A 27,245-nucleotide genomic window follows, 5' to 3' on the forward strand; every position below is an offset into this window, starting at 1 on the left:
TCAACCTAGTGTAACCCCGAACCCCCCTGCAAAATTTCATATTGATATGTTTGTCCGTTTTTCTTTCCCGGTTGCTTATCCCTCGAGGAGTGAAGTTGACATACAGAATCGAATGGATTGTATCATTCAAAGTGAACTTATGTCTGACTGGTTTACATCTTGCCAGTAAGTGGCATGCCAGTGAAAAGTTGAATAAACTGTGTTTGTGGTTTGAAAAAATCTTTTTATCTTGTGCTTTCTTGTCAGAAAATCTTTATTGATAAGTGTATTAAATTTATGAGTTTTTCAGACAGTTTTCAGACATTATCTCATATTTGTTATCATTGATTGTCATAGTTATTATTGATGTGACGATGTTGATGGATCTACATAGCACCAGCAAGCATATACACTGTAGTATAAATACAATGGTTCATTGATTTCTTATGAATGTTTACAAAGTTATCTTATGGGAATGCTTGTTTACAATGCGCTACGTAAAAACCCTCATTATAATATATTGCTGAGAAACGCACAAAAGCGTAATGCTTGTGAAGAATTAAAAAGTAGCATTGCCTGGTACCAATTTAAAAACTGGGAAACTGTCAACGCATGAAAAAGGGACATGAAGTTGATGTGACACCATGTGCTAAGGATATGATCAGGTATCGAAAAAAGCTATATCAAAACCTGTCATTCTAAAAAAGGTAATCGGGTGGGTTTGAATTTATATTTTTTATATGGACTTCCGTCGTTCAATCGTTTGACGATTAGTTGAAACATAGGACTATTTAGAAAATATCTTCTTCCTCCCAATTCAGTAGCTACTTATATGCTGTCCAAAATATCCAAAATCCGATCCTGCGACCATAAATTTGTTGTATTGTTTTGGGCATATATTACTAAAATGTTCTCTTATATTAAATAGAATGTTCTCGTTTTCTCCGAGCGTATTGGGGTGTTTCAGTTTGGAATATTTCGTCCAAAAGCAGTAAAATAGGTTTGGTCATCGAATCGTTCAAATGATTCAAGACTCGTTTCGTTGTTTTATTTCGGTCGTAGTTGAAACTGAGGAGCAGCGTGGAAGTTACTATAAATATTTTTAAATGAACGGTCCTTTTGGGGGGTAATTTCGGAAAAACATAGCCAGTGCACAGCGCTTACGAAGGGCATCTGCATTTCACCATAATTAATCTGGACAATCTGTTGCAAGACTGTTGCACCGTCAAATTCAAAGCATTACATTCGTATTTTATAAACTATCCCCTTTTTGTTAAATTCCTGGACAATCTCATCGTAAGTTGATTTGTGATCCGTGCAACTCGTTAGATCTTTCGTCAAAAATACGAACGACAGCATCTCAAGTTTCTTTGGTTCACAAATAGATACTTTTTTTCTCTATATTATAGTGACTTTGAACACTTTTAGATGGTCGTCACTTTTACTAAGTAGATACTTGAAATTTCTAGAATAAAAACGTTCAAAGCAAAATGGAATTTCATGACAGTATGAGCGCTAATAGGTAAGGTGGGATAAATATTATTGAAATCTAGCCCCAATCAATATTGGAAGGTTATTTGAAAAAAATCTGTAAATTCTGTAATAAACCCAAGAAATATGTAAACTGTTACTACAGATGATTCTGTAGACACAATGACAGTCGATATAGCGCTACTGAAGTTGAGTGTGCCAATAAACCAAAATGTTTCGTTTTGCATGTTCTTTGGTTCAAATCGCATGATCTCAAAAGCTTTTTGTGTAAGGAAATCGAATCTGGTCATGAAGCGCCGAACGTGGCCTGAATTACCACAAAAAACTTCTGGAAAACAATTGCGTGAAACTGAACCCAAATGAAATCAATGCTCACAACTTTATCAGTGATCTATTATCAATACCAATTACAAGGCTCTAATACTTATGACAGACATACAGCTGTACTTGCGTTGAACTTCGAAAATTGTATGTCTGTCACCATGTACAGCGCTAGAACCATGCAAGCAACTCGGTACAATCGCTGTTCCTGTACCGACCTGTTTTACCGCTGTACATGGCTACAGTTGTACTGTGCGCAGCGCCATAGACGGTTAGTGGTGGGTAGCATGAACAAGCAGAATCAAATCACTTGATAAACGTTCTTTTCATTGACTTTCTCTTAAGTTAATAACTCAGATTGGAAACTTGTTTGTTGTGTTTGATAGTTTAGACACTAAATAAAAACCTTTTTCATTGAAATATGTGGTGGAAATTGGAAAAATATCTGATTGCCAGTTTGACATACGGTACAATGTACAACCAAAGCATGTCTGTCATGGTACGATGGTACCTGTACAACGCTGTACACGTACAACGCAAGTACAGCTGTATGTCTGTCCCTGGTATAAGGTAACAATAAGACAGTGCAAACAGTTTATTACTCCTTGTAGCTGAACGCAGCCTACTCAGTTTGAATGAAGCTGATTTGAGTACGTTTACAGGCATATGGACCAGATGCTGTCCGAGTGTATATCGCCTTCAAAAGATAGGAGAACTGACAGATGATAAATGTTGTTTCCGTAATTTTGGAGCAGAAACATCGGAACATTAACGGTGTGAATGTAGTGCATTGATTCAGCAAGAACTTCGGATTCTTGGAAAGGGTGTTTTTAAGCATAATGCATAATTTTGATGTTATATGAGGGGCTTAGAATGCAAGGGGTGTAAGTGACTTGATCTTTTTCTCTTCGTCAACTTTTTCTTTAGTTAATAACTCAACTGCAAAAACGTTCCAATTTGAGTTTGCTATAGAATCCGATAAATGAGATTCTGACCTATCTTCCACATTGTCAAATAAAGCGGGAAATGAGTTTGCAGCTGAGTTATGACCAAAAGAGAGAGTCGATGTAGATAAATCGATCAAATCACTTACACCCCTTTCATTCTAAGCCCCTCATATGGGCCGCTGAACTACTGGGAAGGTAAGGAATTTCATAAAGAAAGTCTTACTTTCTTGAAGAGAAACTGGCGAATTGAATTGACAATCTGGACTATACCGTATATACGGATAACACTAATGGTCTTATTGGTTCAACGGAAGGAGAAGAAACCAAAAAGAAGAGTTACAGTATGCTAAAAAAGTTTCTCCACCCCCTACTAATTTACAATTTTTTCGTTTTTCTGGTGGAAACCAGGTTAGTTTGATGAATGTTTATGTAAATATGATTGTATGTTTATATCCATGATTTATCAATTTATGTTTTTTTATCACATTGCCATTGAAAATACGGCGTTCATATCTTTTCTTGAGATTTTATGTGATGAATTATAAAAAGGGTAAAAAATTATGCAAACAAGTTTATCCCCTCTCAAACGGATACTACGATTTAAGTGTGCTTTACAAAGTTTAAGTGTGTATTCTGCAACTTTCTCGAATGTAAACATTGTGTCTAGCTGTCACACAGTGCTTTTGAAATTTTCGTGCTCAAATTCAACTGGCATAAGAAACTTCATAAGAAAAATGCCATGAAAAATGCTGACAACAAAAAATATCGGAAAAAAGATTAAAGTGCAAAAAAAGGCAATGCACTTCAATCCCGTTTAGTGGAAAACTTTCGTTTATCCAATTCCACGATACAGTGCACAATGTTGACGTCTACTGGCGGTATTCGAGCTTGGGATTCAAATTATTCTCTATCGGATTAGAATGATGATGTTGAATTAAAGAGGCTTTAAACTTTTCTGTTCATTCGCCTCTACGGATTAGAAGGCCCGAAAACAGATTTAAATTGCTAAAATTAGAATGAAAATTTTTACTTGGCGTTATTTAACTCTTTCGCCTTAAGGCGACATCCGCGCGACGACCTGTGTGTATGAGCGTCGCCTATAGACGGAGCACACTGCCGTAGCGAAAGGGTTAATTACTTAAAACATGTAGTCCTGACAAAACCTGATCCTCTAAATTTTCTGTTATTTCTACTCAAATTTATCATTATAATACGGAATCATCTTAAGACAAATTTTTGTGAAGTATTTTTTCACCACTTGCAGAAAAGTGATTTTCTTTTACGTAGAAAACATAGAGGAGAATGAACTGCGAAGTTTAAAGCTTTTTAAGAACAAAGCATGAATGAATGAATGGAATACTAATTTGATTGAGAAAAGTTAATTTTCTTTCATAATTCTTATTTTAAAAGCGTGTTCATTCCACCTTATGCACGTCAACACGAATCAAACAATTCATTGAAGTTTCCTCGATTTTATTTGACGTTTTTTCATGTCTGTATTAGGTTTGAACGGGGCTCTGACAACCCTATCCCAACCAATGCAAATTGAGCGTAGGCAGCATAAAGCATGGCTCGCGCTAAGGGGTTGCGAATTGTTTACTGTTTGGAGTCATATATGTTAATATTTGATTCCGTTAGATAGTTTTCTTTGGCAAGCGATGTTTGGATACCCATCCGGGAGCTTTCTTGGCGATCTGCAATTAAAATCACTTCTACAGGATCGCGCGGAGCACTTCATGAGTTTCTATGCTGGCTACAGAAAGGCGGCCATCTTAGCAATCCCTTGGGTTGGAATGATTGCTATTCTGTAAAATATCCACACCCGACCATGGTTGCCAACTATAATTTTTAGATCAGAAAGAATGAAAAAAAAATCAGGATAGCTCATATTGGGTTCTCCGAAAAGTTCGAGACGATTTTTGGGAGAACGAAAGCATTATTTTAACATTAACAGATAAATGCACAATTTTGTTCCACAATCATTTGTCAACTTTCATGTAACTTAAGAATTCTATCCTCCCAGAATGTGTTTACTTCTACATCGAAAACTTTAAGTTGCCCACTTACGAGCAATACTTGTGGGAATGTATCGACTGGTTGCTTGGTAGAAGGTCATAATCCAGAACTCCTTCCCAATCGCACAGGGTATGTTTTTTTCCGCGTAAAAATAGGCTTTGGTGTTAGCTAATTATTTCGTTTATCCAAAGTTTTTATCCGCTCAACACGGTTATAAATTGTTGTAAAAATTCATTTTCGTCACCCGTCACCATTTTCATTGCGGTTTGCAGACCGAGATGCAATCTATTAAAGTTTTTTTTATCTAATTCTGTGGAAACCACGCATCGTAACGATTTACGTAACCAAGTTTCACCATATCCACACGAACGGTTGTTTAGGTATCTATAGAGAATGTGCTTATTTATTTGTCGTGTCCAGAGTATTATTCTTGATCAACGTTTCGATTTGGTATTCATCTTATCCACACAACTTTATACAGATTATTCAAATTTCTTATTTCTAAATGTTTCATACACCGATTTGATGTATTTAGACGTTATTTGCTGCGAAATATAATGGAACATGTATCCTTTTTGTTTAACTCTATATAATTTTTAGTGATTAACATTCCGTTCATTGTGGAGTCTATTCTTTTCTTCGTCTTCGTTTTATTAAGATTATTAAGAGAGAGAAAAGACGTTCAACCGATGTTGATGAGCATCGATAAGCATGGTATAAACTCTCCCAGAAGTGAAAAAGCAGGATCTTTTGATCGTTAATATTTTTTTCTAAAAACCTACAGCACAGTCAATTACAGAAAAATCTATATTCAGAATTTATCTGTATTCATAGTGCATGTTTTGGACTGAATATTTACTCATCAAAAAAGAAAGCATATCAGTAGAGGAGGAGTTGAAAATTGTTTCAAAATTTTTATATTACAGCGCAGACTCGATTATATACAGTTTCCGATTTCTTTTCACTGTATATAATCGAATCCTGTATATAATCGAGTCGAAAAAAATAAATTTTGATTACTTGCATATATTTTTCGTTCATTCAATTCAATTAAGAATTCTCTCAATGTTTAGCTCTTCTGCTTCAACGAGGTTTTCACTATAGATCTCAACCAAAAACTACACTGGAAATTTAACTGCAGTTATTCATCCCCTTAAAGTCAGAAAAAAACTTTTCTGATATGAAAATTTATTTTTTCCAGAATCTCTCAGGGGGTGATAGATGATCGTATTTGATGAAAAAAATCCTTCTACGCGTATGTTCGAATTTCAACAATGACAGATTTATAGAACTTTTTTTTTTGTTTCGGACTCTATTATCTCGAACTTGCCCTACACTAAAAATTACGCTGCTCTCTTGGGTTATTTTACACTCTGAAGCGTATTCCTTCATAAATAACTTGGTGCCTCAAACTTAATCTCGTTATAATCCCTTTTTTTTCGAATATTCTGGTTCCATGAAACTATCCGGCGCTGTTTTGAAACTCTTAGTACAATTTGAGTGTTGTGAATTTTATTTCAAAACTTATTCAGTTTAGAACTAGCAATATGTGTGATAAAAAATTTAGGCACAAATTTGTACCAGAAGAATTTTGGTAAGGATTCTAGTGTGTTTGTTATGGATTTTTTTTTCTGATAAAATGAAGAGTACAAAAATCAGGAAAAAACGAGATCTTTTTTTTAAATTTAGAAAAAATTAAGTGTCCAGGGAACGTGACAAAAAGTCTGGGAAATCCTGAAAAATTAGGAAGGTTGGAATCTCTGCATCGGACCCATATACACCTGAGATGAGACCTGACAATAGAGCGGTCGATTCCGGACCAGTTTTCTGTCAAAGTCGGAGCAGCTGCTGATTGGTCAATTCTGAAGGGTTGCCAAAGAGATTTTAAAATACACTTCTACATAATGTACTCATGGTAAATACTCTCAAACTAGTTTTCATGACAAAGCATAACTGAAAAATATATTTAGTTGCAAAATATGCAACAATTTTGCCCTACATCATCCAAATGTTACTATTCAGAAATCATATCGTATCATATGAAAAACATATGTTAAACAAAGGCAAATCGAATCAGTAGTGGCATTTGGTTGCAGGTTCAAGTTAGTACACAGTATTTTTTTTTCGCAAATTCATGTCGAAATAATTGTATTAAAATTTGCCGGAAATGGAAAAAAATGGAACTCAGCTAACAACACGCGATTGTTTGGTCCTCGGTAGAATGTATTATGATTTGCATATCCCCCCGTTGTTCAGAGTATTAAATTAGTAGCGGAGCAGAATGAATTCTGGGTCTAATATTTTATCGAACTGAAATGTTTCGAACATTCAAAACATCGCGACTCTTACAGGTTGTTGTTATACCGCCGCTCCAAAATCCAAAAATCGAGAAGATTGCAAAATAGTTAACAGCGGCCTTATGAAAGCGGCATGGCAGCGATGTGGAAGGAGCATGAATATTATTAATTCATTTGCTTGTGTGTTTGTGATCGCACGAAGTATTCGACTGCCCTCAGTTCAGTTTGTAACCCTGCCGCACAACTTGACCAGCTTCCGATCAATATGTAACAGATTCCAGCTTCGTTATCTCCCGAGAACAGGGCAACAGTGGCGATCATAACATACGAGCCCTCCCGGAGGGCTTAGGGTCAGCATAACAAGATTGAAGGCTCATGTGAACAAATTGCGTAGTAATTCTCTCGAACATCACTCTGATCTAACCGGCAGAATATCCACTAACACGCACACACACACACACACACACACACACACACACCCAATGGATCGGAATACTGATGACGAACGTTGTTGGTAACCCGCACAGTGTTGATGGTTCTTATCGTCGCACATTATAATCAGTCGGTTATCGGGTAACATTATCAAATCAATGTTTAGCTCTTCTGCTTCAACGAGGTTTTCACTATAGATCTCAACCAAAAACTACACTGGAAATTTAACTGCAGCACTTCATCGCAACTCACGTTAAAATTTTACGCGAAAACTTATATTTCGCATCCGCGATGCTTAAGTAACATGGCTTAAAAAGCTGCACACAGACGATGAAGCAAAGTATAAACACACAGAGCAAACTCATACAGAGGAGCGCCTCTTCACACACGAGTTTCATTTCTTCTTTGAGGTTGAGAATGTGTACTATCATCACACCACGTCGTTTTCCCCATTGACTTGGCATTTGATATTTATTGAAAATTATCACACACGGAAAAATACCAGTCAATGATCCGCAAAAAAAACGACGTAATCCTGCACATATTTGTACATTCGAACCGTCACCAGCGAAATCCGTTCTCGAGGACAGGATTGAATCTACAAGAAACGAACTCGAACTTGTTTCCCCAACAAAACCTCAAGACGTATACTTTCCTTCTAGAATGTGGCGCGACCTCGTGGCGATCAAGGAAAACCATGCGATACAATCCCCCAACGTAAAAGATGCTTGCTAGCCGGATGTGGGCATACTACTAAACCGTGGATGCGAATCAAATTTCGCTCAACGTTCGCCCAAATCTCGTCGCGTTCCGTCGTGCCTTTCAGCTGTTGCTGTGCGGTCATGTGGAAGATTGCTCTCTGCGTCCCCACACACCACTGTGGGGGGAATACTCTCCAATTCGTGCTTATTCTCGGGCATACACTCTCTTTCGTGCGCGCATTATGATGATTTCTCCTGATTTTCTTGGCAGCACCAGCAACAGCAACATCGTAGGCCCACATTCTATGTAATACAAACGCACATTGGAGCGCCGAGAGCTCCCATGCGCTATCAGTGCGCGTGTATACGAACTTGGTCTCACCTCTGGCTGACACGACGATTTTCCTTCCATGTGTCGGGCCGAACTGATAAATGCGGGTACCTCTCCACTCCACACTCCACAACATCCATTCATCGCGGCCAGTCGTGTCTTATACGCAAGCAAGCAGTAGTAGCGTGGAGCTCTTCCCCCTTTTTTCGCTCTTGACGCTCTCAAGATGTATTGTCAGTTTTCTTCTCCAGACTCTTAGGCACACTTTTTGCTATCAACACAATCAGCAAAAGCAAAACATATTATCGCGGGCTCCTTGCATTGATAACAAACACAGAGAAATGGGAAGTGTACGAATACTACGCTTCTGAAAATGCATACATCAACGAGCGGTGGTATCATTTTACTGTAAAAGTACACTATCATTAAATCGCATTATCATTTCGTCGACCTTGGTAGTTGTCACTTGAATGTGCTCACTCGTTGGATGCCCGATCACTAGGTCTTTGGCGGCAGATTCAATGTTTACGCTAGGAATGATTTTTGATATAAGATCATTTCAAGACCGTTGATCGCAACGTAAAACTACATAAATTTATACTTGATGTTTTATAAAATGTTAATCTTCTGTTTTTACAAATGCTTTACGAAAAAAGCCGCATCAATGAAAGTCAGAGAATTCTTTGAAAATATCTTGATGCTAACAAACTTTGAGCTAGGTTTGTGTGTAGGGGAAGGTGGTCCTTTTCCGACAACCTGAATAGCAACTTCGTTTTTTGGCGACATTGGCATTGAATGAATAGTATAACTCTAACTATGTTCCCTACTGGTCGGTCTGGTTTATGAGTGTAAAAAGGGGGTAACCTACAGAATAATATGTATTTCTACAGTTTTTTTTAGACTTTTTGGAACAAAGATTCTGTAGATATAGATTACAGATTTTTCGAGTTTCATACAGAATTTATCGATTTCTAAAAAATAACGTTCCAATGCTAGTTAGGCGCAATCCACATACAACGTGGGACTCTCGGGAGGTACGGGTTACGAAAAGTCCACGCTGAACCACGATGAGGGGGAAGGGGTTTAGTTAATGTCCACGTGGACGCGTTAAATATTTTTATAAGTAAAACATTCATGTTTATAGTAAAAATAGAATGAGATATACTCTGTATTTACAAGAATTTTTAAAGTCTTCGCCCACCCTGCGTACTCTGTATTCATTAATAAAAAGGACTGAGTTGCCTGAAGGCGCTTTCGTCAAACATCCATATTTTTATTTATTCCCTGAACTGTATATTCTGAAAGAAACGCACATGAACTGAAAGAAAGTTGGAATTTTGTAGTACTAAAAATCACGACTTAAGTGCGGGTTTCGATTCAGCTTCCGCTCTTGATGACAAAACTGCTTCGTTTTCATTTTTCGCCAAGGTTTTCTGAAAATTAAACAACGAATAACAAATTCATGGGTGCACTGGCCGTATTTCTGGAGAACTGTTTGATATTCAGTAATTATTGTAATACGCTTCTGCTACAATCAAATCGAGACATTTATCAAGATTAATCCTCGGTACTCGACACATGAATTAGTAGATTCGTTAATGGTGTCAAAAATCACCGTTCAAGATGTCCAAAAATACGCAAACGTCTTCATCATCAGTTAGCGTTAAAATAAATAAAAAACAGTGTTTATCTTTTTCTCATTAAGGTGGGACCCCTGTCTGGAAGGTTGGGAAATAATGAATTTTCTTGGATTTTTTTGAATGTTACAAATAAAGTGAAGTGTTCGGGTATTTTGATTATTTTTTAAGGTGTATTTGAAGATGTATTTTCCAGTTTTTGAGTGCACGAATAATGATTATTGCGCTGTTGACAGCTGGATGTGTAAATGCTGTCTGAAAATCGGTACCTTGCTGGTGGTATCGGTTCTGAAGCAAAGGGGTTTCGCAGAACAAATTTCAATGAATATTTTGAAACTTTAGGACAATACCTAAGACGTTACATAGGGGTTTTTGAAAATTCGAAAAATTGCCAAAATAGCGGCCATTTTTGTTAAAAATGTGTTATTGACTTGGGACTACGTCTAACCGGAGTATATGGGGGGTAAAATGAAAACCAAACACAGAACATGCTGGAAAAAATGAAAGATTCCGAACGCTTATAACTCGAACATTTCTTACTAGATCGGAAAGATGTGTGCATCAATTGATGGGACTATTTCTACGCTTCTATCACAATTAATAAAATGTTATTTTTTATTAGATAAACAATTGAGAACTGTAAAATGTTAAGCGTTATCTAAACATACTAACTGCCTCGTTTTGATTGGCTCGATTTACGGTTTCCCTAACACAGCCATCAAAACCAATCAGCCTTGGGCAAATCGGCATAGCGAATACATGAAAGTGCCGGGGCTTTTGTTCTCACCGAAATGTGTTCCCTAACACAGACTTCTAAACCAAGCAGCGTTGGAGAAATCGGCATTGCAAATACATGAAAGTCGGTTTTTGTTCCGACTGAAATGTGTTTGCCTAACACAGACTTCAAAACCAAGATGTCTTGGGAAATCGTCTTTGCAAATAAATGCTAACTGCGAGTATTTTTGTACTCGCTTGCCTTTGTGCAAACTAGAATATGTTTCCTTAACACGGTCTCCTAAACTTGGAAAAATCGTTCAGACACTAGAGGCGAATGGACTTTCAGGTTTAAATCCTCTATAGTATGAAAAGTAGAAGTTGAAGTTGTTGATTCATGCAAGCCGGGGGTATTACTGCACCCGCATGTTTTTTTGCACTCCGAAAACTGTTTTCTTAACACGGATTACAAACGCGGGTACGAACACAACGGTTTGGCTCGGTTATTCAAGATTGCATTGAAGGATATGCCTTCATATCTTATATCTTCTGCTCGCTTAATTTCTACGCATACCATTTGAAGATTAGGCAAAATGTTGATAACCATTTGCTGCTATAATGCCTATTGATTAAACATTATGCGTTCGACGTACATGTCAAAATCGAAACTGAATGCCTGAAGTTCATCAAATCAAGCAAATTCGCGGTTCGAGAAGTACGTACACTTGAGAGATGCAAACTTCAGAAGGAAACGTAAAATAAAATAATCGTTTGATAATTTCACATATTTTGTCCTGGGCATCATACCAAACGTAAAAGGACTGTCAATAAATTTACTTGTAACGATAAACATAATCTATCACAATGCATGAATTGACCTTACACGACATTATACAATCTTTTTACTCACAAAGCAAATATATTGAATTCAGTTGAATTCGGAAATTGTTTCAGTCAATCAAAAAGTTAATCAATACAAACAAATTATGCCTAAGCTAAGCACCAGTTAAAAAAGCATGGTATCGAGAAAAACGCGTTTCAAAATTCGTACAGCAATACTATATCGCTTGAAGTGACTTCATACTCTTCATACTTTTAGCTGTAACTTTCCAACGAAATCAGATATCGAAAAATCTTTTTAGAACAACATTTCTGAGGGAATAAGCTTCCCAAAAATGCAAAATAACAAAATTCGATTTTTTCGATTTTCCAGACCGGGGCCCTCCTTAAAGCACAGAGAATGTGATTATCAAATGAGCGCACTCATCCATTTTGATTTGGATATTCTTATTTGAAGGATTGGAAATATCTAAACGAACCATCGATACGTAGGAGGATTATGTTCACGGAAACATGTAAGAAGTACAAATTAGGCAAAAAAAATCATAGGATGTTGTGTCTGAGACACGACCGCATTGTTGACGTAGAACTACGCTGTTATTTCATTCAAGTAACATGTTTATAATTACGGATCTTATTTTAGAATGCTGCGAAATTTTCGAAATAACTGTTTAGTAGAATGCTTTGGTCGCCCCGGAACGATTTTTTGTTGTATAATCAGTGGCCGATGATTTATTGATGATTCATTCATGCCCTCGCAGAACAATACACAAGCTGATCGTATTTCGCGATATACGATATACTCGGCTCCAAGCGGTTCTATACTTGTCGCATCAGCACCATAATTCCACATCTCGTAACTACATCATATGGATATCTCTGGCCCCGCATGGAAACAACAACAATACTTGCAAGTATTGCACAAGTATCAAATATCATGCTATATGTTATTTGGTATTGCTTCAGTGGAATCGCACATCGTTCGTACAACGTAAACCGACCAGTACTAAATAAGCGCTTAACATAGCATGCATAAAGAGCCATACATTGGTGGCTTGAAGCGACTATAAATATAAACACTTCTTATCAGTGCAATTATTCCCCTTCCACTATCTCCCATTCTTGTTTTTTGTATTAATTATCACGGATGCATAATTTGCACCACCAAACAATCATCCATCATAGCATCAAATTATTAGGTGATTGTTGCATCGCGACAGTCACAATGCACAGTGGAGTAGAAAGAAATGGTTTCAGCGACGCGAAGATGTGCTATTTGTACATACGGGCACGCACGTTCGCACCCAAAGCCATATATCGATGACTTGAAACAACAAAATATACACACACTTATCTCCGCTTTGTACTCTTCTCAGCAGAACCCTTTCTGTTAATATTTCCGGTCTCGATTATCTTAGCTGTCATCCTTGGTGGAGATAGTTTTGTCACTGCCATGTGAAACCAAATCACACACAAAATTCCTGAACAATTTGATTTCTTGGTGAGCGGATAATAGCCTAGTTTGACGATTCCCCACGCAATTGTGTAGTTCAGAACCTTAATTTGGTCGCGTCCATAGCTCAATCCGAAACGAAGACATGTGATGACGCAAAACAAGGAAGAACAAGTGATGTTCATTGCTTCGTATCTAGAACGATACTGAAAGTTGAGACGTGATGGGTAGGGAAGCTAACAAATGGGTAGAATAAATGTATGGGAAAATGAATACGCTCATAGTTTTCATCAATTTAATACACATCAGGGGATTATAATATAAATAAACAAACAAAATAACATGAACAAAACAAAAAAAATAGTAATGGGTTGTAACTAGGACACGACCGCAGTATTGGACGTAGAACAACGGAAATATATTTTTCAATATTATTCAATCCATTCAATATTATTCAATCCAATCCACAATCCACTTGATTATCACTTCGGATATTATTTTAGAATGCACCGATTTTTTTGTAATATTCTTTTAGTTATTTAATTTTTGTGTAAACTCGAATAAGTCGAGTAGAGCCGAAAGCTATCAGCACTTCTCGTTTATTTGGTTCAATTCGCATCAGACACTCTCCTTCCCACTCAGATATCGATCACAAACTATGAACACTTTTGCTCATATATTCCGCTTGAGATGTGATCGAACCCCACAACATGCAATAGTAATTTGAAAGCATACTTTCATGAAATATTCGTTTATCTAAATAAATGCAGTGTATATCTATATTCTAAAATTCTGGATACTCTTCCATATCCGCACTACCTAAAAAAATTCTCGTATGCTGCTCTTCTTTGTCATAGCACACCTCAATACAGCATAGCACACCTCAATACAGAGGGCTTCCTCTCCTTGTATCGAGCTGTGTGTGTATGTGTGTGAAATCAGCATTAGGCATGAATGATATCCACTCGTTGTGTTATGCTAGCTCACTCGCATCTGTGTTTAAATTCTATTCTAATTTTGGTTTCCGCCTCTAGCCCTGATAAGGGCCCTTGTGGAAAGAAACTCTATTCAATACTCTTCCTTCACCGACAAGAAAACAATTCTCTCTCGCTCGACGCTCTGCGGCAACCATGTTGCTTCGATGACCACCAAATGAGAAGTGGTGTGGCTTCAAATCGCGGATAGCTTATTCAAACCAAATATGTTGAAAACGGGCAGAAACGAATATAAATATCAGTTACTCGCTATTGACGTATCTGTTCGGGAATGCACACAAATCGGCTGAACAATGATGGGAAAATTAGAATGCTTCCAGTTTTCATCAATTTAAACTGTTTAGGCATTAGTGAATTGTAATGTATAGTATATCAAACGAATCTTAGAGAATTTCCGATTCCATTGGTGTGCAAAGTATCTGAATTTGTTCGCTGTGAAAATAGTTATTAACGTTAACTTTACTTCACAAAAACGTAACCTGTTTTCTGATTTGGCACCCTTCCTGAAAGACGTAGTTCTACGTCAAAAATCTTAGGAAATTTCCGATTCGTTTGGTATGTAAATCGTCAAAATCCTTTCGCGAAAAAATAGTTATTAACGTTAACTTTATTTCATTTATTTCATAAAAACGTGACCTGTTTTCTGATTTGGCACTCTTTATGAAAGAAGAAGTTCTAAGTCGAAAAAATAGATATTGGTAGCGCCGCGAAAATCGTCCAAATTGGAATGCGTTTTGCTCAGACATTTCATGATGATTTCATGATTATTCAGACACACATATAGACAACAAATATTTTATTAAGATAACCCTGGTAAACAGGCCAAATCGGAAGCACCTTATTTCGACATGTTCAAGATGGTGGTCCTAAACCTGTGACGCCTTTTCCTTTGGCACTACTAAAAATTCGTTAGGTTGTGCCATTCCCGAAATCCAAGAGGAGATCGGTCCAGGATCACCGGTCGGGCTAGGACCACTTTCCCATATTTATTGTTCTCCTTGAGATCAGGCTTTCATGCGCCCAAGAGGACTATAAAAATTGGATTAACCGGGAGAAATGAAAAACTTTTTTTTTTTAAAGGAGATATGTATACATTTACTCATTGGTATTTCAACACCGTTTTACTCCACATTCTTACATCATTTTCAAGCAAGTTTGAAATTTTTCATTCTCCCAATCGTTATTTGGATTCCCGTCAACAACTGGTCAATGTGTTTTTGCTGTCCAAAGAGTCGAAGTTCTCAATTTGAAGAACATTTTGCGGGGACTTGAACAAGTAAGGATCTGACAGGGCAATATCTGGTGAGTAAGGTGGGTAGAAGTGCTCCCGTGGCCGAGTAGTTAGCGTCATAACTAACATGCCGGGTGTTCGGGTTCGATTCCCCTTCTGGTCGGGGGAATTTTTCGTCAAAGAAATTTCCTCCGACTTGCACTGTGATCACGCGTATTCTAGAGCTTGCCACTCAGAATGCATTGCAAGGCGTGTTATTTGGCATAGAAATCTCAACTAAGTACTAATAAAAATGACGCAAGTAATAATACGTTGAGACGACGAAGTTCCTCTAGGAACGTTAGTGCCATTGAAGAAGAAGAAGAAGGTGGGTAGAAAAGCATCCTGCAATTTTTTCCCAGATTTGAAATTATTTTGGTGAAATACGACGCCTGTATTTTAGTAATTGTAGTTCTTTTAATCAATGTTTGTCTGGAAGAAATTCATTATACATGGTTCGGTTCCAAACGGGTGGCAACTAATTATTTGGATTTTTTTGGAATTACTTTCTTAAGCTGTCAAATGGGATCGATTGGATATTCAGGATCTTTTGTGTTTTTTTTTGGCGTAATGCGAAGACGCTTCATCCGACCAAAACACATATTGTCCATCTGCATGATGTTTTTGTTGAAATGGGATACAAATTTTTTCAGACATTCGTTTTAATACACATTGATTGATAGCCAAATCAGAGGACTCGAACCATGGATTCGAAATACCTCTCTCGGAAATGACAATGTACAGCAGCACTTCTGTTTAAACTTATATTTTATGTTCGATGATGCAATATCGATCGTCTCCAAAAATGTGCGTCTTTGAAAGAGGGAAGTAACTTTCGTCGCTCATAACAAAACATTTTCCGCAATATTTTTTATCAACCAGTTTCATTGGGATTTAATCGCCAAAATCTGTTTTTCAGGGAATTCCGGATCTCTTTTCTTCTTTGGGCTCTTTATTCAAACTCTTTTCAGGATTTTCCAGGTGTATTGGCAGAAGCTCCCCCTTCTTTCATGTATTTGCAATACCGATTACCTCCAGGCAGCTTGGTTTTGATTTCTCTGTTAGGGAACCGCCGCAAGTTTCGACCAATCGAAAGTGGGTATTTCCGTTAGGATAGAGGTTGAGATTTATCAATTGTTCGATAGTTAGTTTCATGGCATATATTATTTTCTTCAATGGAAAAAATTGTTATGGAGTGCCGAAATCGATTGACGCAAAAATTTCATCAATTCATCATGAAATGACTGAGCAATAAGCGTTTGAAATTGGACAATTTTCACGATGTACTCGATTTTCGATTTTCTATTTGTACCCCAATATGTTCCCGAAAACGTAATTCTACTCAACAATCTGTCCGTGCCCCTAGGTACAAACATTTCTTCTTTTAAAGAGGCTTTTAACTTTAAGGTTTATCATCCCTAGTCTACTCAGTGCACCCGTGGCCGAATGGTTAGCGTCTCACATGCCTTGTGTTCGGGTTCGAATCCCGTCCTGGGCGGGGGATTTTTCGTCATAGAAATTTCCTTCGACTTGCACTGTGGTCACGCGTATTCTAGAGCTTGCCCCTCGGAATACATTCAAGGCGTGTTATTTGGCTTAAGAAATCTCAACTAAGTTTTAATAAATGACGTTAGTTAATGCTTACGTTGAGACGGCAAAAGTTCCATAGGGAACGTTAACGCCATTCAAGAAGAATCCCTAGTCTACTAAAAAGCTTTTCAGACGATTGTTATCGGAGGGCCGTGGTATTACCCATGGTCGTTTGCTGAGACGCTCAACTTTCTGAATCGAAAAATGAAAAAATCTTCATGGGTGACCCTGCGTCATTTTGTTGGTTATAGTATAGAAACATTCTATAACTTCTTGTTAAAAAATTTATTGCCTAGTGTTTTTTAAAGTTTTGAATTTTATTCCATCGAAATTCTACAACTTTAGAGCATCAAAACTTAAAAATTACAAGCTAAAAACACTTATATAATGAAAAATTTCATTTATTTCTTACCGATCAGTTCAAAATTTCAATGTCATGTACTGATGTATATGTTGTGCAGTGTATAGCTGTATAGCTCTTTTTTTACAAAATCAACATCAACAACATCCTTTCTCCACTATCAATCCTGAACCGCTTATCAATCGCAGTTGGCGATCATCTACGCGTTATGTAACACGTTCCAATGTATAATTTGACTGCTTTTCAGGGTTCCACGGATGTTAGTCGGATCCATCAAGTTTTTTTTTTGTACTGAACATATTTTTCTCTTTTATAGTGACTTTCATCAACACATTTCGGCTGGCTCGTCACTTTTACTTCCATTTTTGGAAGAATGTCGGGAGTGAGAATTGAACTCGTGATCGTGAGAGGTATGGGTGTTGCCATTACGCCAGATCGCCTCCTTACTGAACGCATTGAAATTCCAAATCTATTCGATAATCCATCAATTAATCCACAATTTGAACTAAAAATACTTGAAAAGTATTTCAAAGATGAATGGTCTTTTATTTTGTTGCCATCACTCATGCTATAAATACACTCTCAAATCACACCTTAAATTTTCTGTTCAAGAGTTTTTCGATTTCGATAAGAATAAACCATTGATTTTAGTCAATGATAGAGCTTCAATTAATGACAAATGAAGGTAGCCATCGGAAACTATATGTATACAACTATCCATCCCGAAGGCAAAATTCGGCTGAAACCTGTTTTGTGTGGAAAAAAAGTCAATCTCCCATGTATGTATGCAGAGAGGAGCGTGTTCACAGCATTGCTCGAACGATACATTTTCCTGCAAGAAAGCCCGTCTTGCTTTGCCGAAAAGCACGGATGAAATGAGTTGAAGGAAGAAAGCAGAGGATTATGAAAGTTTCCGAAGCATATTAACGAAAACGTTTGCTCTTCTTTTCCCATTTCTTCACCTCTCAGAGATGACTGTTCGTTGATTGGTCAAGTGAAAAACATCTCGCGACAATGCGCAGATTTTTATGCGCAATAATTATGTATTGTATGCTGTTCTCCCAACGGGATACTGATAACTCATATTATATATCGTTTTTATCCGCATATCTAAACATAAAATTCTATGTAAATTAAATTTACTCCAACATTGAATACACCAGAGCCAGTTTGTCGCACATGGTGCAAAGTGACACAGTGAGAGGAAGGATAAATATGTAACACGCTAGCTGAAATTCCACGTGCTATTCCAGTTTCATTTAATTCTACGAACGACCACGTGCAAGTTGTTGTAAACAAATGTGTACATAATGCTCGACGACTTGAAGCGACGCAACTTTCAAGGTTTGGAATAGTGGCTATTCAATTCAAACTATCCGTCATTATACGAAGGTGTTGAATTCGACTACTCATTCACTGTTCATTGACCGAGGTCAGGGTGAAAATACAAACACAACATGGTTCGAGCGAAACCAGCATGAAATCCAAGCAATTGGCCCGCTAATTCCGCGTTCTTATGAAAAGGGACGGTAATAGACATGATAGAGAAATATATATTCAGGTGATTGTCGATTAGCGTTAGTTCCATAATATATGCTGTGATTTTTTACAAGCTTCAAATAAAACAATCAAGAAGATAAAACGATAATTTCCGTTATGAGTATAATTATTTTCATGCAGTGAATAGTATAATCGAATTGAATATTTACAGGAATAAATTATATCGGTGATACAAACATGCTTCCGGAGAGATTTTCTTATATTTTACATGCTCACCAGTATTTGATGATAAAAGGAAGTAGAATAATTCTAAACTGATTCATTGTACTTTTAAATACTCATTCGTATTGACGGCAAAACTATCTGAACCAGGTATTTTTTCAGAAAATTGCATAGATTCACTAAAAATACACGTTTTTTAAATACATACATACAATACATACGTACGAGCGAAAAAAAATTATAAGGAGCTATTCGATTTTTTGGCGTGAGCGTTTAATCTGAAAGACGATGTACAGACAGATAGATAGTGGACAACGTGCAACTGGATGATCTTCTAGCAGAAAAAACGTTGGACCCTCACTATGTTGCCGTGTATTCTGTCAACTCTTCAACTCACGGCAAGAGTAAGCCTCTCATTACTTCCGCAGTGGCCACAAGCGAGTCCTAGGGTATGTTGTATAAAAAAAAGTTGAACCTGCGAAGAAGTTCATTGAAATAACGCAGCGCCAAAAACACGAGGGAAGGAGAAGGAAAACTGAGTTAAAACAGAAATAAAAAGGAGTCCAAACATTAGCTTAGCTGAGGAAACAGGAAGAACGGGTGAAGCAGAAAGAAAAACTTGAAGAACTGAAAAGGAAAACTAGCCGCAAATTCACGAATTAAGAAAGCGAAATTGGTACAAAAGGAAAATGTCAAAACAAATGAAACTATGAAAAAAAAATTTAAGAATCAAGTTCAAGCTCTGTGAATAACCTTGAATTATTGTATTACTTTGTCGTATTACAGACCAAGTCGTTGTTATTTTCGCATGTTTGATCATTTTATGACATTAGTAATTGTATAAAAATATGAACTGAGCTTGAAACTTCAAGAAACCGTTTGCAAACAGTGTCCGAAATTTGATTTTTTTTTACAAATAGTGTTCGAAGTTTGATTCTTATTCGCTTCAATTGAAAAACATATATATTTTTTTTTATATTTCCAATCAAATAGACTAATAGTATAATAATAATACATAATGCATAAAGTTTAGATTTCTTCTCTGCATCAAACGCCTTCGATCGTAGCTGTGGGTGGGATCAAAAGACGGACTAAATATTGAGCAAACTTCACATCAAAATTCTATAACAAATTTTGAAGAATTGATATAACGCAATAAAAATAAAAAAATGGACTAATTCTGGATGGCGATGAAAAAAAACTACAAAACATGATTCAGGTGAAGGTGGAAGCTAGCCATTGTAGTATTATAGGTAAACCCACGTGTAAAAATGTGGTAATAGTATTTGTGAGAGAAGAGCAAAGCACACGTAAATAGATCAATTCACTTATCAGACTATGTGGCGCTTCATTGACACTGACATTGACGTTGAGTCTTTGAATACATTTGAAAAAAATAACAATTCAATACTAAAGTAAAATGTACGAACGATATGTTCCGATGAACAATTACAAATATAAATATATATAGAAGGTGCATTTGCATATGAAGTAAAATTCTAATTACTTCAGACATGCGAATTGGGGCTCTTTTGGTATTAACAACTTTTTCCGCATAGTAACTCTATGTTGATAATTCCTTAATATTTTCCTTCGTTGATCGTCTTGTTTTCACATATTCACGTTGGAGAGCCTTAACCTTTCTCTTCATTGGCCGAGGCATTTTGGTTGAATATAATACTTTTTCGTTTAATGTTTTAGAAAGCATAGGCAGCCGTGGCAGTGTTTCGAGCTCTGCAATACTATTTTCTTACCCAATGTTAAAGTTGCTAAAACTTACATTACAGACCCATTAAACGTAAAAATAATAATTGTATTGATATCAACACAATTTTATTCTATTCATTTTCATGACGTAAAACGCTATGACTCAGGAATAACATTTTATTGAGTGGTTTTTATAGCTGTTTCGATTATGTTGTCTGGCACCAGTGTCGATAAAATAACTATGTTTTCACCAATACAAACAAAACCATTGCCGAAGATTGAAAAATGAAAATTTAACTTTCAGAGCACTTCCTCGAGTTTTCCGACGTTTTTCACTATACAGTGCGACAACAGATGAAAATGTAAAATCTTGTGAGTAATCGATTAGAGTTTGGTTGATATTACTTAATGGGAAGTGTGCGAAAACGAACATTTTCTTCACATTGTTTCGCAAAATTATTGATTTTTGGGCGAGGGGTGAGGAAGGGAGATGAAAGAAATGAGCGCCATTGTGGCAGCCATTTGTGGCTAGCTTCCACCTTCACCTCCAATGAAATTTTTCTTCCACTAAATTCTACACCCAAAATTGATTTTTAGCTCTTGTTTTGCCATCCCGATTTGCTTCTTCTTCTTGAATGGCGTTAACGTTCCCTGTGGAACTTTTTCCGTCTCAACGTATGAATCAACTAGCGTCATTTATTAATACTTAGTTCAGATTTCTTAAGCCAAATAACACGCCTTGAATGTATTCCGAGGGGCAAGCTCTAGAATACGCGTGACCACAGTGCAAGTCGAAGGAAATTTCTCTGACGAAAAATACCCCCGGCCAGAACGGGAATCGAACCCATACACCCGGCATGATAATGTGAAACGCTAACTACTCGGCCACGGGTACACATTAAATGAGCGTAAAAATAACAGAAAATGCCATGACTCACAAATACTGGTAAGCATTTGTATAATATATGGTACATTAGCTATGTGGAAAGCGTGGTCGTGTAAAACAGTCTTGCATTCCAGCCGATCTTGGTTCGATCCCCGTTGACATCGTTTGGACTTTTGTTTTGGGTACAATCCCAAAAAAAGATGAAAAAGGAAAAAATAAAGGGATGTCTGCTTCCATACATACAAACATTTTAAAGCGTTGGGGGAAAGATGACATTATTTGCTCATTTGACGCTATAAGGCATGACAAGACATGGTTTCTGCCGAAAATGAAATGTTTTCTAGCAACGCTAGTTTGGGTGTACGTTTATTAAGCCTTTTACAAAAATACTTCAATGCTCTTATCACTTGATTTGCAGCAGTCATGACGTTAACAGTCAATGAATTACGCTCGATGCTATGTTCGTGCTGTCAGCTCCACTCCGAGGTGAAGAAGGTGGATATCGTAAGGAACTTCGTGTCCAACGGATATAACCTATCCGGCATTGAAGACATCCAACATCCACAACAAAAGCCTCCACAAGTCCCCCAGCTGCGACAGATAGAAAACTTTGGGTGAACCTCGAACGGAGGATCAACTCTAACGATTTCGTGGCCGAAACGGAGAAGCAGTTGTTCGCCAAGGCCACAAAGAACTGAAGAACATTTCGACATCCATCTTTTCATCGGCCATGGGTAAGGTTCCGGCCAATAACTGTAAGGCTGCCCGGTAGAGCATCGAAGCATTCTGTACCAAGATTGATGGTACTTATCCTGCGCAGCATAATGATTGCACCATTTGGTGATGTAAATATTAGGCTGTCAAAAAAGTCCTGCGGTATTTTGTTCATAAAATTAGTTACAATCATCTGTTTTAAGTCAAATATGCGCCGTTTTGTTCGATGACTTGTTCCGAACGAGTTGCCAACTTCATAATACCCCTGTTATAGAAGCTCGCTTCCTTATTGGCAAAAAACTCGGATAGCCAATTTTCACTTCTAACTACCTAGCTCGTTCGCCATGGACAAAAACAGGTGGTAGTCACTTGGTGCAAGGTCCGGACTATACGGCGGATGCAAAAGAACCTCCCATCCGAGCTCCCGGAGCTTCTGGCGCATCACCAAAGAAGTGTGTGGCCTGGCGTTGTCCTGATGGAAGACAATGTGGCCTCTGTTTATCAAAGATGGCCTCTTCTTCATGAGTGCTACCTTCAAGCGGTCCAGTTGTTGGCAGTACAGGTCCGAATTGAACGTTTGGCCATAGGGAAGCAGCTCATAATAGATTACACAATCCCACCAAACACACAGCAGAACCTTCCTGGCCGTTAATGAGGGCTTGGCCACCGTCTGAGCCGCTTCAGCGGGCTTCGACCACGACCGTTTGCGCTTCACGTTGTCGTAAGTGACCCACTTTTCATCGCCAGTCACCATCCGCTTCAGAAACGGGTCGATTTTGTTGCGTTTCAGCAGTGATTCACATGCGTCGATACGGTCAAAGATGTTTTTTTGCGTCAACGTGTGTGGCTCCCATACATCGAGCTTCTTTGTGAATCCAAGCTTCTTCAAATGGTTAATAAAGGTTTGATGACTTATCCCCAGCTCTTAGCCGATGCTACGGCTGCTACTATGCCGGTCTTTCTCGGCTAATTCAGCGATTTTGTCGCAATTTTCGACGACAGGCCTTCCGGAGCGTGGCGCATCTTCGACGACCTCTACACCAGAACGAAAATGTTGAAACCATCGTTGTGCGGTGGAAATTGAAACTGTATCGGGTCCATAAAGTGCACAAATTTTATTGGCAGCTTGAGATGCATTTTTGCCTTTGTCATAGTAGTACTGTAAAATATGTCGGATTTTCTCTGCATTTTGCTCCATATTTGCGACACTATAACTCACGAACGACTTAACCAAACAAAACACTGTCAAGGACTGTATTATAGCGCGCAAACCTTTCCAACAAGCTATAGTATGACTCGATACAATGAATACAACTAGAACTACGCGCTTACAACGACACCTCGCGGAAATACCGCAGGACTTTTTTGACAGCCTAATATTTGAAAAACATTTTGCATATTTTTTCAGCAAAGCAAACTCAAACTCATTTGGCTTAGATACATATTCCCTCGATTTTAAATCCATGAACGAAATAAAATCATAGAATTCATTAAATAAAGAAAAATTACAAACAGTAAAAATTAGGACAAAAATGAAACAAAAAATACATGTTTCACTCATAGCATATAGGGACCATATAGGGATTCAAGAAAAAAAAAACAAATATTCTAATTTGGTTATTTAAAAATATTTTCCATAGCGCTGGTGATAATGGTTAGGAGCACTTCTTATAAACACATGAATGCAATATAATTATCTTCCAGTCCTCCAGTCCTCCACGAACACATAGGTGAAATGGGGGTGAGACGCACATGTTAAGAAGAAATTAAATTGTATCTTTGGAAACTCATGTTTTCCAAAACTTAGAAGCAGTTTCTTACAGTTCAATATACTGGTTTTCGAAATGATTGGCCAAATGTTTTATAAAAATGTGGTTTCCATGTTTTTACCGAAAATAAAACAAGCCGAAAAGCAGAACATTTTTATCGATGCGGATATAACGAACATGTAGTGGGGGAATATGTAAAGGTTAATATAGTGTTGGGGAAAAAGAAATCTCGCGTAACTTTTGAAAAAAATGTAACATTCACATCAACTCGAGAAAAACGAAGTTGAAGACCGGAACAATGTTCCGCGAATTGTTTCAAAAGGAAGCGATCTTTATCACTACCTTTACAACTAGCAATCAATAATAACTCTGAAAAACCAATCTTAACTGTTGTTATGTGATTTTAGTTTGAAATTAAAGCCTCCGAGCAAAAAATGTTACACTGGACGTTTTGATTGACCGTAACAAATTACGTTGAACGATGAACATTTGAGAATAACTTCTGAACAACAATCCAAATACTTACACATCGTGCTAAACGCAGATCATTATTGTTATAATTCCTTGAATTGCATTAAAAAAGATATCAACTCCCGAATATAACAAAAACTCTAAATGTTATTATATTTAGGAAAATCTCTTCCATATTGGACTGCTATGCTCTACAAGCTGACGTGAATGAATTGGTTGCATGGTGTGCTGATAATGGCATGGAGTTGAACATCAGCAAGTGCAAGACAATCACATTTACAAGGCGCCAATCGTTTCTGTCCCATGACTACATAATCGGTTCTGCTGTTATCGATCGCGTTACCTCCATTCGAGATCTCGGGGTAATTCTGGACATCAAACTAAAGTTTACCGAACACATCAACAACGTCATCGCAAAAGGATACGCTGTTCTAGGGTTTATCCGGCGGAACACGCAGTCCTTCCGTGACCCGTACACGCTGAAGGCTCTGTACAGCTCAATGGTTCGAAGTGTCCTTGAATACGCAGCATGCGTGTGGGCTCCTTACCATACAACGCACATCATCAGGATCGAAAAAGTGCAACGCTGTTTTATTCGCTACGCCTTAAGACAACTGCCATGGAATGATCCCGCTCATCTTCCTGATTACGAAAGTCGCTGCATGCTTATTGACATAGAAACGCTTTCGGCGAGGCGGAAGAAAATTCAACGTCTGTTCGTCTTCGATTTACTGTCCGGAAACATCGACTGTGCGGAGTTAATCAGCGAGATACGGTTTTACGCTCCCACCAGACAGCTCCGCGAAAGACAGCTATTGGCGATACGGCCGCATACAACGTCGTACGGGCAAAACTGTCCTTTGTCCAGCTGCTTCCGTGCGTTTAATGAAGTTCAATGTCACTTCGATTTTAATGTATCTAAATGTGTTTTTAAACGTAGAACTAGGAATATTAGGTAGTATTTAAGATTTGTCAGTCTGTGAGATGTTTTTTTAAATCTAAGACGAAGTGAAATAAATAAATAAAATGTTCGAATTGCGACTCAGTGTTGTTTTGATTGCTTTGTTACTTCGGACGTATCGAGCGTCAGAGGAAAGTGGCGTCCGAAGTAACAGTGGAATGCTTAAAATTCGAATCTGTACATTGGACATTTTTGTATCGGTGATAAAAGGGTGAAAAGGATAGATACTTGAACGAATATACTTAAAATTATCCAATTTAAGTCAAATATTTGCAAAAAAAACTCAGACAGCCAGTTTTCGCAAACCTCAAAAGATGTGTGAGGCCGAGCGTTGTCCTGGTGGAAAACAACACCATTCCTATTGATCATTTCTGGCCGCTTCTGGTCAATCGACTGCTTCAAACGGTCAAGCTGCTCACAGTAGAGAACCGAGTTGAGGGTCTGGCCATAGTTGAGCAGCTCATAGTGGATGATTCCCTTCCAATTCCACCAAACACACAGCAGAACCTTCCTGGCCGTCAATCCGGGCTTGGCGATAGTTTGGGCCGGCTCACCGCGCTTCGACCTCGACTTTTTTCGCTTTAGGTTGTCGTACGTGATCCACTTTTCATCACCAGTCACCATCTTCTTCAAAAATGAGTCGAGTTCGTTCCGTTTCAGCAGTGCATCGCAGGCGTTGATTCGGTCTAAAAGATTTTTTTGCGTCAACTCTTGTTGCACTCATACATCCATTTTTTTTGGAATCCAATCTTCTGCAAATAGTTCCAAACGGTTTTATGGTCTATATCCAGTTCCTGGCCAATCGAGCGAGTGTTCACATGCCAGTCTACTTGGATGATTTCAACGATTTTATCGGTTTCTACGACGATTGGCCTACCAGTACAGGGTGTATCTTCGACAGCCACTACACTAGATCGAAATCGATCAAACCAACGCTGTGCTGTGTATCGGGTCCATAAACTACACGATTTTTTTCGGCCGCCTTCGTTGCAGTTTTACCTCGCAGGTAGTAAAAGCGTAAAATATAATGAATCTCTTGCTTGGTGGACTCAATCTTTGGCGCGCTATAACTTGAGACTGAAAAGGACAATCACAACACTGCCAAAACGACACTTGTAGCACAGATTATCGTCTTTAAATAGCCGTATAGTATGACCCGATGCGATAAGTACAACACAAGATTCAAGTGTTGCCATATATTGACAATATACGAAATTTCTTTTTCCCCAACCCAATAAAACTATCAGCGAATTCAATGTTGCAATAAAACCACTCAAAATGCTTTATATTTTTTCTCTATTACAAAATGCCTAATATCGAAGCCGCAAAAATTACATCCACACGCGGAATCATGTTTGATTTTCGGTTTTTGTTTCTTTATTCCACTTTTGATCAGTATTCATTGTTATAGGATGGTTTAAATTTTATAGAATTGGTTGTAGAAGGTGTTCCCATCAACAGAAATTTGAAATTCATAATGCAACTATACAATTATACTCCCACTGTCCGTGTTACCCGCGGTTCTTCAACACATATTTAAATATCAATTAAACCAGTACTTGGTCTCGAAATTCTAAAAAAAACAAAATATTTTTGTACCGCGCAACACTTTTAACATTCTGAATAAAACACACTTATCT

General features: G+C 37.7%; 1 protein-coding gene across 1 annotated transcript in view; it reads right to left on the minus strand.

Annotated features, from left to right (window-relative positions):
* LOC129772878 (forkhead box protein O) overlaps positions 1 to 7,870 on the minus strand; it is a 217,191-nt gene extending 209,321 nt beyond the window's left edge. The window contains exon 1 of the mRNA XM_055776415.1: positions 7,736 to 7,870. The gene's annotated coding sequence lies outside the window, so the exon portion shown is untranslated. The remainder of the gene's footprint in view (positions 1 to 7,735) is intronic.
* Between the last annotated feature and the right edge of the window lie 19,375 nt (positions 7,871 to 27,245).

Source organism: Toxorhynchites rutilus, chromosome 1 (assembly GCF_029784135.1).
Source record: "Toxorhynchites rutilus septentrionalis strain SRP chromosome 1, ASM2978413v1, whole genome shotgun sequence".
In the NCBI taxonomy this organism is placed as follows: domain Eukaryota; kingdom Metazoa; phylum Arthropoda; class Insecta; order Diptera; family Culicidae; genus Toxorhynchites; species Toxorhynchites rutilus.